We start from the raw sequence: 15152 nt of genomic DNA, 5'->3' as shown, positions 1-15152 counted from the left end.
TCTTTATTCCTTAGAGTGCAGGAGGCTGAGGGGTATTCTTCTAGAGGTGTGTAAGATCATGAGGGGAATAGATAGGGTGAATGCAGTCTTTTACCCAGAGTAGAGTTATAGACGTACAGCGTGGAAACAGGCCCTTTGGGCCAACTTGCCCACGCCAACCAACATGCCCCATCTCAACTAGTCGCACCTGCCTGCTTTTGGCCCTTAGCCCTCTAAACCTACTCTAACCACGTACGTGTCTAAATGTATCTTAAACGTTGCAACAGTACCTGCAATCAAGAGCCAGAAGCTTAAGCTGAGAGTGAAAAGTTTTAATAGGAACTTGAGAGGCAACGTTTTCACACAAAGGGTGGTGGGTATTTGGAACCAGCTGCCAGGGGACGTAGTTGAGGCAGGTACTATAACAACATTTAAAAGACATAGCACATGGATAGAAAAGGTTTAGAGGAACGTGGGCCAAACTCGAGCAGGTGGAGTTGATGGGGCATCTTAGTCTGCATGGGCAAGTTGGGCCGAAGGGCCGGTCTCCATGCTACATATCTCTATGACTTACAGAATGGTTATTATTTCCTGATGGAGACTTTCAGTCATGCAATGGTGAAGCGTGAAACAGCTGAATGTCCATATTCATTGATCATTATAAAATAAGGATGGCAGTTTTCATGCTATTTTCAACAAATTGTGATGAATAAACAACATGGAAAATCTTCTTAGCACGGCTACAGAGATATAAGAAAATAACTGCAGATGCTGGTACAAATCGATTTATTCACAAAATGCTGGAGTAACTCAGCGGGACAGGCAGCATCTCGGGAGAGAAGGAATGGGTGACGTTTCGGGTCGAGACCCTTCTTCAGACAGCTACAGAGATGTTTTGTTTCCACATGTTTCATGCATTTAAAAAACTTCCTCTAACTTTCTTCATACTTTCTGACCAGGTCATCACTGCCCCTGTTTAGCTGTGAGAGGCAGTGGCGTAGAATGGAGGTTTTCTGGAGTTTTCATGGCCAACACACTCAGAGTGAGTTATTGAATTGAATTGAATACTTTATTGTCACATGTGACAAGTCAAAGTGAAATTCCTTGCTTGCATATACCCAAGGTATGCAAATAGTCGCCCATAAAGGGCGTTTACAAAGTTACAAAGTACCCCCGCGCCAGGTCCCCCTTTGTTCTCCCCTCCTCATGACGGTCCCTCCAAGCCGGGTCCTTCTTTGTCCTTCCCCCGGCAGCGGCGTCCTCACTTCCGTGTGGTCCGTCCCCGTCCCTCGGTCGGTGCCATCATCGGCCGACGCACCAACCTCTCAACCTGTCGCCGCCGGGTCCTCTCTGGATACCTCCGTGGCGCCGACCCAGGCCCCAGCCGCGGGCTCCGCTGACTCCGTTGGCCGTGGGCTTCGTTGACTCGCGAGGCTCCACCTCCGACCCGCAAGGCCCCGACCTCGGCTTCTCAGCGGCACCTCCGGAAGTTAGACAAGGATATGGAGGATTATCAGCTATCAGGATCAAGTGAAACGAGGCAGAGAACTCGAAGCATCCAAAGTTTTTTAAGACTGACTTTAAGGCTTACAAACATGCTGGAAACAATTTGTTTGGGATTTATCTCCACAAGGACCGTATGATTCATGGACGATTAACTGGTCAATTTTCAAATCACTCCTCCACCCGTACTCAAGAGATCTTGGCAGAAGAAGTGTCCCGACCCAAAACATCACCTATCCTATTTCTTCAGAGACGCTGCCTGACCCGCTAAATTATTCCAGCAGTTTGTGTCAATCTTTGATATAAACCAGCATCTGCAGTTTTTTGTTTCTAGAGAAGAAAAGCTTTCCCCGTGGTCCTTCCACTTCATGCCGATATCACGGATAAGGAAGAGGGGAATATATGGAGGAGATCAGAGGGTGCATCCTCCCTCAAAGGATCTTTAGATTTAGAGATACAGAGATACAACGCAGAAACAGGCCCTTCGGCCCACCGGGTCCGCGTCGCCCAGCGATCCCCGCACACTAACACTATCCTACACCCACTAGGGACAATTTTTACATTTGCCCAACCAATTAACCTACATACCCTGTACGTCTTTGGAGTGTGGGAGGAAACCGAAGATCTCGGAGAAAACCCACGCAGGTCACGGGGAGGACGTACAAACTCCGTACAGACGGTGCCCGTAGTCAGGATCGAACCTGAGTCTCCGGCGCTGCATTCGCTGTTAGGCAGCAACTCTACCGCTGCGCCACCGTGCCGCCCACCGTTCTTTGTCCGATATCACATTTCCATCCCGATACTGAGAATACTTATAGCCACCTCCAGGGCACAACGTACTTGCCCCTATCTCATCTTATATGTGGCAGAAATCCTGATCCCTGCTATCCTCATCCACTTAAACTGTTCAGTCTGGCCTCCCTCACTGTACTGTCTGTAAACCTGACATCATCTCTCTCGTTGTGTTCTACTGTAGGTCGTACAGTCTAAATTATTCACCACACTTGGGTTTGGCAGCTCAACTAATTAGGAATTGAAGAACACTCAACTTTTGAATTCTCATCCTTTTCAAATTCTCTATTACTTTTTACCTTCTTTATCTTGAAATCTCCTCCAGGTCTTTGGGATGTCTGTAATCATCAATTCTTCCCTCTTGAGAATTGTTGAATTTCAGTTTTCTACCACCGGTGGCCATGTTATTGACTGCTGATGTCTTAACATCCTGAATTATTTCTATGGACGTATCTACCCCTTGATTCTTCTTGCTTCCTTCAAGATGCTCCAAAGTCCAACCTTTAAGCCAAGAGAAACATCTTGGCCTTCTGCTCTATTATATCCATGTGTGGCTTTGTATCAAATGTTAGCTTGATAAGGTACCTGAAGAATGTTTTAATTAGTTACACAAGCTGTTGAAGTTTCATTTTTAAAAAAAGGTAGAAAAGGACCTGTTCAGAACCAACACTTGCACTGGTCTTCGATGAAGGTGACCATTACCTTCACCTTCTGAGCTGGAGGACATCCATGGGGCATCTGCACCACTGGTTCGTGTGCAATACGTGCAATTTATCAAGTCACTGGCACCCATTATTAAGAACAGCACAGAATATAATCCTCAAGAGTACAGAAAGAAGGCTGAGAAAAGGAGCTCAAATGGGGAGCATGACCAAAGGGATTAGGAAAATGGAACACAAAGTGAAAGATTGTGGTTGTGTGATGTATCAGAGTCAGAAGCTAAAGGTGAGCAGGTAGCATTGGCCTCATTACCTCCCACTGCAGGCACTGCGTGAGTTCCTACTTTTTTTGGACCTTGTGATGCATAAAAACGTGAGACATTCAAACACTGTTCCCTCTGATGGTTGAAGTCTCACGTCGGTTTTTCTTGCAAGAATGTAGAATACATGAGGGCAAGGTTGCTGTGGGCTGTGACAAGTGATGTGAACAAGAAATCTGAGAGTACAAATTATCAAGTAGGAAGAAGGAGGTTTTGACTTCTCTATAAAAGTTGAGGGTAATGGTCACCATTGGTGAGATGAGAACAAACAGGTCACCCTGCAGAATTCTAAAATGGGTCACCCTTAACCAGACAGAGTGAAGAAGATGTTGGTGCACATTTTTCCATGAACCATATAGACTATGAGTTAGCAAACTATTTTACAAGAGCATTGATTTGACTATATGCATCCGATTCTTTCATTTAATTATGTCAAAAAAATAAATTTTATGGAAGATTAATTTAGTTTAATGATTATTTGTTCTTTTAATAACATCAGTGTTTTTGTAAAGATTGTCATTTTTTAAACCATCTTTCACATCATCCAAAGGCGCTAAAGGTAGGCACAGTGGTGCAGCTGGTAGAGCTGCTGCTCACAGTGCTCGAGACTCGGGTTCGATCTTGACCTCGGGTGCAGTCTGTGTGGAGTTTGCACGTTCTCCTTGTGGCCCCGTGAGTTTACTCCGGTGGTTTTCGCCCACATCCCAAAGCCGCGTGTTTGCCAGTTAAATGGCCTCTGTAAATTGGCCTTAGTGGATGCAAAAGTGGGATAATATGGAACTAGTGTGAAATGATGATCTATGGTCGATGTGGACTCGGTGGGCCAAAGGGCTTGTTTCCATGCTGTAACTGTAAACATCAAAGTCACGGAGAAGCATTTGAAGTTTAGCCACCTAAGAAATTGTGGTCCAGGAAATGTCCAGCGGCCAATTTACACAATCATCTCCCACAATCCTGATGATTTTATAATGTGTGTGTGGTCCATGTTTATTCCCCAATTAACATTTCAAAGACAGATTATAAAATCATCAGGACAGTGCCTTGGGATATTTTACCTCTCTCCAGTCGAGGCTTTGGTTAAGATCCCAAACGAAAACAGCACATTTTCTCAGCACTACTCTGAAATATCAGCCTAGAATTCAGAAGATCCAAAGCAACTGGATCCAAATCCTTTAGACTCAGTGTGATAAATACTAAATCATGGCAGGCACAGAAACATTGAACATAGAAAAAGACACAACTACATTATTTCAAATGAAAAATACAATGTAAATCTTTTTTGAGATTATTCATGATGATTTATTTAATCATTATAAAGGGACGATTAATGGGTCTTAGCTTGACAACACAAATAATGATCATAGACACAAAGTGCTGGAGTAACTCAGCAGGACAAGCAGCATCTCTGGAGAGAAGGAATGGGTGACGTTTCGGGTCGAGACTCTTCTTCAGAAGGAGAAGGGTCTCAACCCGAAACGTCACCCATTCCTTCTCTCCAGAGATGCTGCCTGTCCTGCTGAGTTACTCCAGTATTTTGTGTCTATCTTTGGTTTAAACCGGCATCTGCAGTTCCTTCCGTCACAAAAAAAAAATTAGTCCGCTTCAGAACGTCTGCTTCTGAAGAACAATATTATTGTCAGATGACATTTGTTTCATTCCTGTGTGTGCATGTGCGCGCCTGTGTGTATGTGTGTGTGTGTGCACGTGTGCGTGTGTATGTGTGCGCTTGCGTGTGCTTGTGGGTGTGTGCGTGCATGTGTGCGCGCGTGTGTGCATGCGTGTTGGTGTGTGCGTGCATGTGTGTGTGTGTGTGCGCGGGTGTGCAAGAACAAATGGGGGCAGAAGGTAATTTGTAACATACAGCATTGTTGCAAATATTGTGATAAAGCTTCACCCAATTTCATTGCAGGTCCCAGTTGACAAGACCTGGAAAGATGTGATGGCAGCAATTTTATCAGGACAGCAATTGCCTGCTAAAAGATAACTTCAAAACAAAACCTCATGAAAGACAGTAAACAAGAAGCAAATCACAGCCCCGACAATTTGACCCTGCATATAAGAAACAGTTAGACATCACATTTACTCCGAGGCCAGAGGTGAACTTACCTCAAGGGATAAACTGGCTGACTTGGCTTCCATAACTACAAAAACATAAAAGACTAACACAATCTTTGGCTTCACCTCCTAACCTACAACAATTTATTTACCTCAAGGGCATGCTGTGCCACAATGAAAAAGGAATTGAACCCATCTCTAAAACACTTAAAGCAGTTCTGGATGGGCTCAGTGCAAATGCCCAGAGCACCTAAAGGGATATTATTGGATACAGGCAGATGATCATCTGCAGAATAATTACTGTCAGTATTGCCTTGACACAGGTCTGCACAATGCAATGAGGGGCAACAATGTTTTGTCACACAACATTCAGCAGGGAAATGGTGGAATGTTACAGGACTTAATTGACTTCTATTTGCAATATGTTTTATTCCAATGATGAAGCCTCCCTGAAGGAAAAATGGCTTCAATTTCTAACAGCATTGACCCAGTCATTATAATGTCTGTGCAAAGAGGCTGCTTCAAAATTCAGAGGGAGAGGGAGAGGGAGAGGGAGAGGGAGAGGGAGAGGGAGAGGGAGAGATTATTCTTGTCCACAATTCCAAAGCGTACAGAGATGTACGTTCCAGTGATAATGGTGTCCAATAATTCCATGATAATAAAGTATAAATCATTCAATACCAGCAGGAATCATCATCACTTTGTAACCGACACCGAAAGCTGGACTAATTGACTTGGCAACACTTCTCGTTGTGGAATACACAAATGCACTGAGACATGTTGGTTATTTGAATTGTACTAAAAAATGAATTTTCTGCACAATATTTCCCAAGATCCCACAGCCGATCTTGAGGGCGCAGAAGACAAGACACCCCCCCCCCTCCCCAGCCCGGTCTTTACGCTGACTGGTTAGCACGCAGCAAAAGCATTTTCACTGTACCTCGCTCGGTACACGTGACAATAAACTAAACTGAACTGAATGATTCTCTTACTGGCTCTTTATTCCAGCGTCCCCCCTCTACCTTGACTCTCTGCACACTCTGGTTCCCTGTCTTCAGGGGCAAGAAGGAGATGAAGCTCGGACCCCCGGTTCCCCAGTGAGCAAGCCAGGCCTGCTGCCTATTGGGGTCTTTGGGAGCTTCTCCCTTCCGAGAGATTCTTCATTTGTCAGTAAGTATTACTTCAAATTACAATCCTTCGTTTATAAATAAAAGCAATCGTGCACTCGATTTCATTTCACATCACCTCTTCTCACTTGTCCCGAAGAGATCCCTCGAATTATCAAAATGTTTTGCTAATTCCTCTTTGAAAACAACTGAAATTAGCCATTAGATCTTAAGGGGGTTAGAATGCAATAATTGCAGCCCAAGGCAATTTCTGTGCCTGTAATTAAAACAATTATCAAATCAAATTAAGAGCTCTTCAGATTATACTTCTTAGGCTGTCTCTTGAGTTGAAGATGTCTTTAGTATGACTTTGCCAGAGGAAGGGAAAATGGTATTTGCTAGTTAAGACAGACTGGTCAACTAGTTTGGAAGATTGTGCACTCCCTCCATTGTTTGCACATGGCCTCTGCATATTCCAGTATTGAAACTCAAGGAGATCTGTGTCTTCCTGGATGTGGACACAAAAAGCTGGAGTAACAGCGGGACAGGCAGCATCTATGGAGAAAAGGAATAGTGTCAGGTCGAGGCCCTTCTTCAGACTGATGTCAGGGGAGAGGGAGAGGGAGAGGGAGGTGTATAGATAAGGAAGTGTAAGGTGTGAAGACAGGACAAAGGGAATGGAGAGCAAGGAAAATGTAGGAAAGATCTTTGTTAGTTGGGAGATGGTAACAACAAAGTAAACAGGGATAAAATGTAGTCGGAGACAGTAAGACTGGTCGGAGAACAGGGAAGAGGGAGGGGTGGAGAGAGAGGGAAAGCAAGGGTTACTTGAAGTTAGAGAAGTCAATGTCCATACCGCTGAGGTATACGGTGCCCAAGCGAAATATGAGGTGCCGTAGCATCAATTTGCACTGGGCCTCACTCTGACAATGGAGGAGGCTCAGGACAGAAAGGTCAGTGTGGGAATGGGAGGGGGAGTTAAAGTGTTTAGCAACCGGTAGATCAGGTAGATTTAGACGGACTGAGCGGAGGTGTTCAGAGAAATGATCGCCGAGCCTGCGCTTGGTCTCGCCGATATATAGGAATCCACACCTGGAATGTCGGATTCAGTAGATGAGAACCTATCTTGAATGGTCTCCCAGTCGACCTGGAGCAAAAAACAAACTGCTGGAGGAACTAAACGGGTCATGCAGGATTGGTGAAGGCAAATGGACAATAGATGTTTTGGATCAAGACCCTTTCTCTGAACTGCTAAAAAGCCTTGATGGTGGGGTCATTGGCCCTGGTGATGATATTGATATTGTTTTCCTTTCCAATAGATCAGTTTGGAGAATTTTACGAGAACTCATGGTGTTTCTTCAAAGTGTACGGAGGGCGGTGATCAATTTCCCCATGAGTGCCTGGGAATACCTGCCTCATGACTGCTCAAAATAGTGATGGGTCATTTGGGTTTTGAGCCCATGTGTCAAGGGCATTCCGAAGCTCAACATTAAAGGCAGAAGGAATGTATCACCTCAGAAACTACGCATCAGCTCAACTCATCAGGCATCTCCTGCCCCATCTACAAGAAAGTCTGTAGTTCCTCATCGTCAATCCCATAAAACCACGGTGGAAATAGACAATAGGTGCCGGAGTAGGCCATTCGGCCCTTCGAGCCAGCACCACCATTCAATGTGATCATGGCTGATCATTCTCAATCAGTACCCCGTTCCTGCCTTCTCCCCATACCCCCTGACTCCGCTATCCTTAAGAGCTCTATCTAGCTCTCTCTTGAATGCATTCAGAGACTTGGCCTCCACTGCCTTCTGAGGCAGAGAATTGCACAGATTTACAACTCTCTGACTGAAAAGTTTAAAAAATATATTTTTAATTTTTATTTTTATTCGCAAGGAAGAAAGAGAATTACAAATATAAAGGTTATGGGGATAGATCCAGGAGATGATGAGTATAGTTGTACATCCAACCCTAAACTCAAGTTTTAACTTTAGTTTGAAATTTTAGTTTTGTGTCAAAGCCATTTACTTTTTTAAAAATTCAATAAATGGAGACCAAATTTAAAAAAATAGATCTGGTTTGTCAATTAAGACAAACCTTATTTTTGCCAAATGCAAGGTCTCGGTCATTTCTGTAATCCACATTTTAATTGTGGGGGTTGCTGTTTTTTCCCAAAATTTAAGTATTAATTTTTTCGCAGTTATTAAACTGTAGACAAGAAAATGTCTCTGAGTTATCGTAAAGTTTGTAATATGATCTGATACTCCTAATATTATTCATTTTGGATCTAAGTCTAGTTGGTTATCGATAACTTTGGAAATAGTTTTGAAAATATCGATCCAAAAATTTTGCATATTTGTACGTCACAAAAGTATGAGTTAAATTGGCTTCCTCATCTCCGTTCTAAATGGCCTACCCCTTATTCTTAAAATGTGGCCCCTGGTTCTGGACTCCCCCAACATTGGGACCATGTTTCCTGCCTCTAACGTGTCCAACCCCTTAATAATCTTATATGTTTCGATAAGATCCCCTCTCATCCTTCTAAATTCCAATGTATACAAGCCTAGCCGCTCCAGTCTTTCAACATATGACAGTCCCGCCATTCCGGGAATTAACCTACTAAACCTACGCTGCACGCCCTCAATAGCAAGAATATCCTTCCTCAAATTTGGAGACCAAAACTGCACACAGTACTCCAGGTGCGATCTCACTAGGGCCCTATACAACTGCAGAAGGACCTCTTTGCTCCTATACTCAACTCCTCTTGTTATGAAGGCCAGCATTCCATTGGCTTTCTTCACTGCCTGCTGTACATGCATGTTTCCTTTCAGTGACTGATGCACTAGGACACCAAGATCTCGTTGTACGTCCCCTTTTCCTAACTTGACATAAGTCATCTTAAATTTTGCAGGATTATCTAAGAAGAAGAATCTTTTGTTACCTCAGCCACATCCATTGACTTCACAAGAATTGATTCCTAATTAGTTAACTCTTACTTTTCCCACCTGTATATTTATGAAGAACTTCTAGATTTTTTTGCATTGCCTGCTAATATATTTCCACACACTTCCTTACCATTCATGTTTTTTTTCAGTTTAGTTTGCTACTGAAATATGATTATGTCATTTATCAGAAGCCTACATTTCTTGTGTAGAAAGGAACTGCAGATGTTGGTTTAAACCGAAGACAGACACAAAAAGCTGGAGTAACTTAGCGGGCCAGACAGCATCTATGGAGAAAAGGAATAGGTGACATTTCGGGTCGAAACCCTTCTTCAGACTCTTTTCTTGTTTTACTTTAATCTTGAGTTGGAGTCATAGAGCCATTGAGTCAAACAGCTCGGAAACAGGCCCTTTTACCCAACTCGTCCAAGATGCCCCATCAAAGCTACTCATTTGCTCAAGTTTGACCCATATCCCTCGTAACCTTTTAATTATCTAAGGGCGTCCAGTATTCAATGTGCTTCCTTCTTCTGTTGCGGACACACACACAGAAGAGAGAAAACAGGTATATCTTTGGAACTGTATTATGTTGTTATCTGTAGCTGAACTATTTCTTTGAAGGCTTCCAATTGCTCCTTTATTTACTGTCTGTTGATATTTGATTAAATCCACCTTATCAATTCATTGAAATTAGATATTAGATCTCCTCCAGATAACGTATAAAAATTGTTAGACAATAGCTAAGGAGAATATGGCTGAATACTTTGAAAGTTTTTAATTGATGAGACAATCAATGTGGATTTAGGAATGGTAAGTCAAGTCTGATGAACCTGATTTCGATTTTTTTAGATTTAGAGATACAGCGCAGAAACAGGCCCTTCGGCCCACCGGGTCCGCGCCGCCCAGCGATCCCCGCACATTAACACTATCCCACACCCACTAGGGACAATTTTTACATTTGCCCAGCCAATTAACCTACAAACCTGTACGTCTTTGGAGTGTGGGAGGAAACCGAAGATCTCGGAGAAAACCCACCCAGGTCACCCAGGAGAACGTACAAACTCCGTACAGACGGCGCCCGTAGTCAGGATCGAACCTGAGTCTCCGGCGCTGCATTCGCTGTAAGGCAGCAACTCTACCGCTGCGCCACCATGCCGCCTTGAACCTGAAGATGCTAAGAAAGAAGTGTACAAAGGAATATCAACAGATGTTACTTGTATGAACCACGACCTTTGACGAACACTCTAACTAGAGAATGCCAGCCGAAGTTAAAGCTCATGGAACTGAAGGCAGTTTAATAACCTGTTAGGAAGCTGGCTAAGTGGTGGGTGTCAGAGAGTGTGGAGAATGAACAGGTCCTCAAATTAACAGAAACTGACTTGTCTAGTCCTGAAAGGCTTTGTGTCAGAATCACAATTAATCTCTGTATGTACTAATTATTACGATGATGTGATAGAAAGCCAGATATCCAAATAAGCCAATGTCACAATGAAAGGAGAATAGATGTAAATATTAAATTATAAAGAAATTATTAGACTGAGCAAATGGGTAAAAATGTGACAAATACATTTTAATGGAGTTAATTGTGATATTGTAGTGAGTCCAAACGAGCGATATTATCCAAAGACTTTATTGTCGATAAAACCCGTGACAAACGCAACGCACTTACTTTTGGACACTCACTAACTTCGCTCGCTAATCTAATCTCTAACCCCAGTTTGGCGGCAGACACTCAAATACCTCGCGCTCCCGCACCACGTGATCCGTAAACCAATCCGAGGGTTCAAGACTACCTGGCCAATCCGTATGTCCCTACATGACCCCCCCCCAGAACCCTCAAAACCATACCTCATGGGCGCCCAGACCTCCCTCCCGGAACGCGTACGGAGGGGGGAAACCGACACCGCCAACGTGACAGGAGGCGGGGAGGGCGCCGGCGCTAGAGGCGATGGAGGGGCCACGGGAGCGGAGGGTGTAGGTGACGGAGAGCGCTTGATCGGCAACGGCGGCCCGGGCCCAACCATAGGCGGCGGGGGGCCGAGGTGGCAAACAGGGCACCGCTGGCGGGATCAGTGGGGCGGCCACAGGCCGGCACCGGCACGGGGGCTGGGCCACCGACAAGGGGAGGTCCTGGTCCAAATGGGCCGGCTTCAGCCGGGATACCGAAACGAGCTCCTGGCGATTTCCCACCTGCAAGGTGAAGGTGACAGCCCCTCTTTTAAGCACCTGGAACGGGCCCTGATAAACCGGCCGAAGAGGGGGGCGGTGGGAATCTTTCCGAAGGAACACGTAATCACAGTCCCGCAAGTCCGACGGGACGTGGACTGCCGTGCTTCCGTGCCTGGAGGTCGGGACTGGAGCCAGAGAACCCACCCGTGCCCGGAGGGAAGCCAAAACCGACGTGACGGACGGCGGCAAGGCGGGAGCGGAAGGGAGAATGTCACCCGGCACCCGCAGGGGTGAACCGTTGACGAGTTCGGCCGAGGATGTGCCCAGCTCAGCCTTTGGTGCCGTACGAATGCCGAGGAGGACCCAAGGCAGCTGGTCAGCCCAATCGTGGCCGGTCAGGCGAGCACAGAGGGACGCCTTCAGCTGCCGATGGAAGCGCTCAACCATCCCGTTGGACTGGGGATGATAGGCGGTGGTCTGCTGTAAGCGAGACCCATACAGCTGTGCCAGCGTGGCCCAGAGGGACGAGGTGAACTGGGCTCCCCGATCTGTGGTGATGATAGCCGGGACGCATAAACGGGCCACCCAATGCAACGCCAGGGCCCGTGCACAGGAGGCCGCCGAGGTGTCCGACAACAGGAGCGCCTCCGGCCAACGTGTAACCGATCAACCACCATCAGCAGATGAGTATAACCCCTAGAATAGGGCAATGGACCCACCAAATCCACATGGATGTGGAAAAAACGGACGGGGGGAACCTCGAATCTCTGGTATGGGGGCTGGACATGGCGATGAACTTCGGAGGTCTGGCACGGAATGCAGGCACGTGCCCAGGCTGCCATCTGCTTCCGCAGGCCGTGCCAGACAAACCGGGCGGCCACCATGGCCGAAGTCGCCCTGATGGACGGATGTGCCAGGCCATGAATGGCCTCAAAAACCTTACGCCGCAGGGCGGCAGGCACCACCGGGCGAGGGCATGGAAGGGAAACGTCACACCACAACTTGGTACCTGTGGGGCCACACGCCACCTGTTCCAAACGCAGTATCGAGGCTGTGGAGGCGTACACCGCGGCAGTTCCTTCCAGGCGCTGAGCCTCCGCTAGCTCCTGGAAATCCACCTGTCCGCCTACTACGGCTACGGAGGGAATGGCCGGCCAGGACAGGGCATCAGCAACAGCATTAAGCCTACCCGCAATATGACGGAAAGCGGTGGTAAACTCCGAAATCAGGGTGAGGTGCCGCTGCTGGCGAGCCGACCACGGATCAGAAACCTTAGCAAAAGCGAATGTCAGAGGTTTGTGATCCGTGTAGGCCACAAAAGAGCGGCCTTCCAAAAAATAACGGAAGTGGCGGACTGCTAAATAGAGGGCCAGGAGCTCCCTATCAAACGCACTATATTTGAGCTCGGCTCGCGAGAGCTGCCGGCTGAAAAACGCCAGGGGCTGCCAGCGACCTTCGGCCTGCTGCTCCAAAACCCCACCCACCGCCACGTCTGAGGCGTCCACCGTCAGAGCCGTGGGGGCGGAGGAGCGCGGGTGCACCAGCATGGTGGCGTTGGCGAGGGCCTGTTTGACCGCGACAAAAGCCGTCTCTGCAGCTGCGGACCATACCAACTCAGCGGGGTTACCCGCGAGGCATTGAAAAAGGGGGCGCATGACCCGAGCTGCTGCAGGCACGAACCGGTGATAAAAGTTCACCATGCCCACGAATTCCTGCAAACCCTTGATGGTCGTAGGGCGTGGAAAAGAGCGGACAGCGTCCACCTTAGCTGGCAAAGGAGTGGCACCGGCCGGTGTAACCCGGTGACCCAAAAAATCTACCGCCGACAGGCCGAATTGGCATTTGGACGGATGGAGAATCAGGCCGTGGTCTTGCAGCCTCTGGAATACAGTGCGGAGGTGGACCAAGTGCTCCTGGACCGAACGGCTGGCAATCAAAATGTCATTGAGGTAAATAAACACGAACGGCAAACCTCGACCCACACGGTCCATCAGACGCTGGAATGCCTGAGCTGCGTTTTTAAGGCCGAAAGGCATGCGCAACCACTCAAACAACCCGAACGGAGTAATGGTAGACGTCTTTGGAATGTCCGGCGGGTGGACCGGGATCTGATGATATCCCCGCACCAAATCGATCTTAGAAAAAATTGTAGCCCCCTCCAGGCTGGCTGAGAAGTCCAGTATGTGCGGAATCGGGTAGCGGTCCGGCCGTGTTGCCGCGTTAAGTAGTCGGAAATCCCCACATGGTCTCCACCCCCCAGATGCTTTGGAGACCATATGCAAGGGGGAGGCCCACGGACTACTCGAAGGCCGCACAATTCCCAGCCTCTCCAAGTTCAGGAACTCCTCTCGAGCCATGGCCAACTTGTCGGGTGGGAGGCGCCGTGCCCGGGCAAAAACCGGCAGCCCCTCGGTCGGAATGAAATGCACCACCCAATGCTTCTCGGAAGGTGCATTGAACCGCTGAACGAGGAGCTGCGGGAAGTCCGCTAGGACCACATCGAACTGGCCGGGGGCCGTGGTAATGGCCTGGATCGCTAAACTGGGCGGGGCGGCGCTTGGAGGGGCCGCAGGCCCCGTACCTCGGGGCCGTACGCTAGCCGAGGGCTGCAGGCCCCTCCCGCGGACGTCTACGACCAACGAAAACGCCCATAGGAAATCCGCACCCAAAATGGCCTGGCCCACATCCGCAACGATGAAATCCCAACGGTAGGTCCTGGACTCGAAGGACAGGGACATGGCCCTTTTACCATAAGTGCGGATGGGGCTACCGTTCACTGCAATGAGGGGCAGCCCCTTCCTCCCCGCTTGAACTTCACAGTCGTAGGGGGGCACAATACTCACAACCGTTCCCGTATCCACCAGAAAAACGATCCCGGTACCTTGGTCCGTCGCGTAGAGGCGGCAATTACGGCCAATCGAGATTACCTCTACATTCAATCGGCCCAGGCATTTCCCGGAAACGAACACGGGGCTCTGCAGCTTCGAGCCTCACTACCCCACCGCCGATGGAAGAAACACCAGCCGCGCCTATTCGGCCCTGTTGCTCGAGCCCGCGACCAATAAACATGTTCCGCAGCCCCTTCTTGGCGGGCTGACTGCGAAATAGCGGCCGATGCGTCGCTCTCTCGGCCGCTCCACCGACTGCCGCTGGGCCTCGAGACCCGATTAACCGAGTCGTCTCGGGTGTGTCGCTCCCTGATGAGCGCGTCGGCTTTCTCGGCGAAAGCTACCGGATCTTCAAACGAGACGTCGGCCAACACTAGCCTGACGTCCCTGGGTAGTTTCTCCCGAAAAGCCGCTTCGAAAACCATGCACGGCTGATGGTCGCCTACCAAGGTCAGCATCTCGGTCATCAACTCCGACGGTAGCCGCTGCCCCAGCTCTGGTAAATGGAGGAGCTTCAGAGCCCGCTGGTTCTGGTTCCAGCCAAAAGTCCTCAGTAGGAGCCTCTTGAGCCCCACGTACTGCTCCGTTTGGGGTGGACTGGTCAGGTATTGACTGACCCGCGCAGCCACCTCCGACTGCAGACAGCTCACCAGGTGGTGGAACTTCTCCTGGTCTTTCTCCACCCTTTTAAGATGGAACTGAGATTCCGCCTGCACAAACCACAGGTGCGGCTGATGGGCCCAGA

Source organism: Rhinoraja longicauda, chromosome 28, assembly GCF_053455715.1.
Source record: "Rhinoraja longicauda isolate Sanriku21f chromosome 28, sRhiLon1.1, whole genome shotgun sequence".
Classification (NCBI taxonomy): domain Eukaryota; kingdom Metazoa; phylum Chordata; class Chondrichthyes; order Rajiformes; family Arhynchobatidae; genus Rhinoraja; species Rhinoraja longicauda.
The sequence above is the reverse complement of the archived record's forward strand: the minus strand, read 5'-3'. Positions refer to the sequence as shown.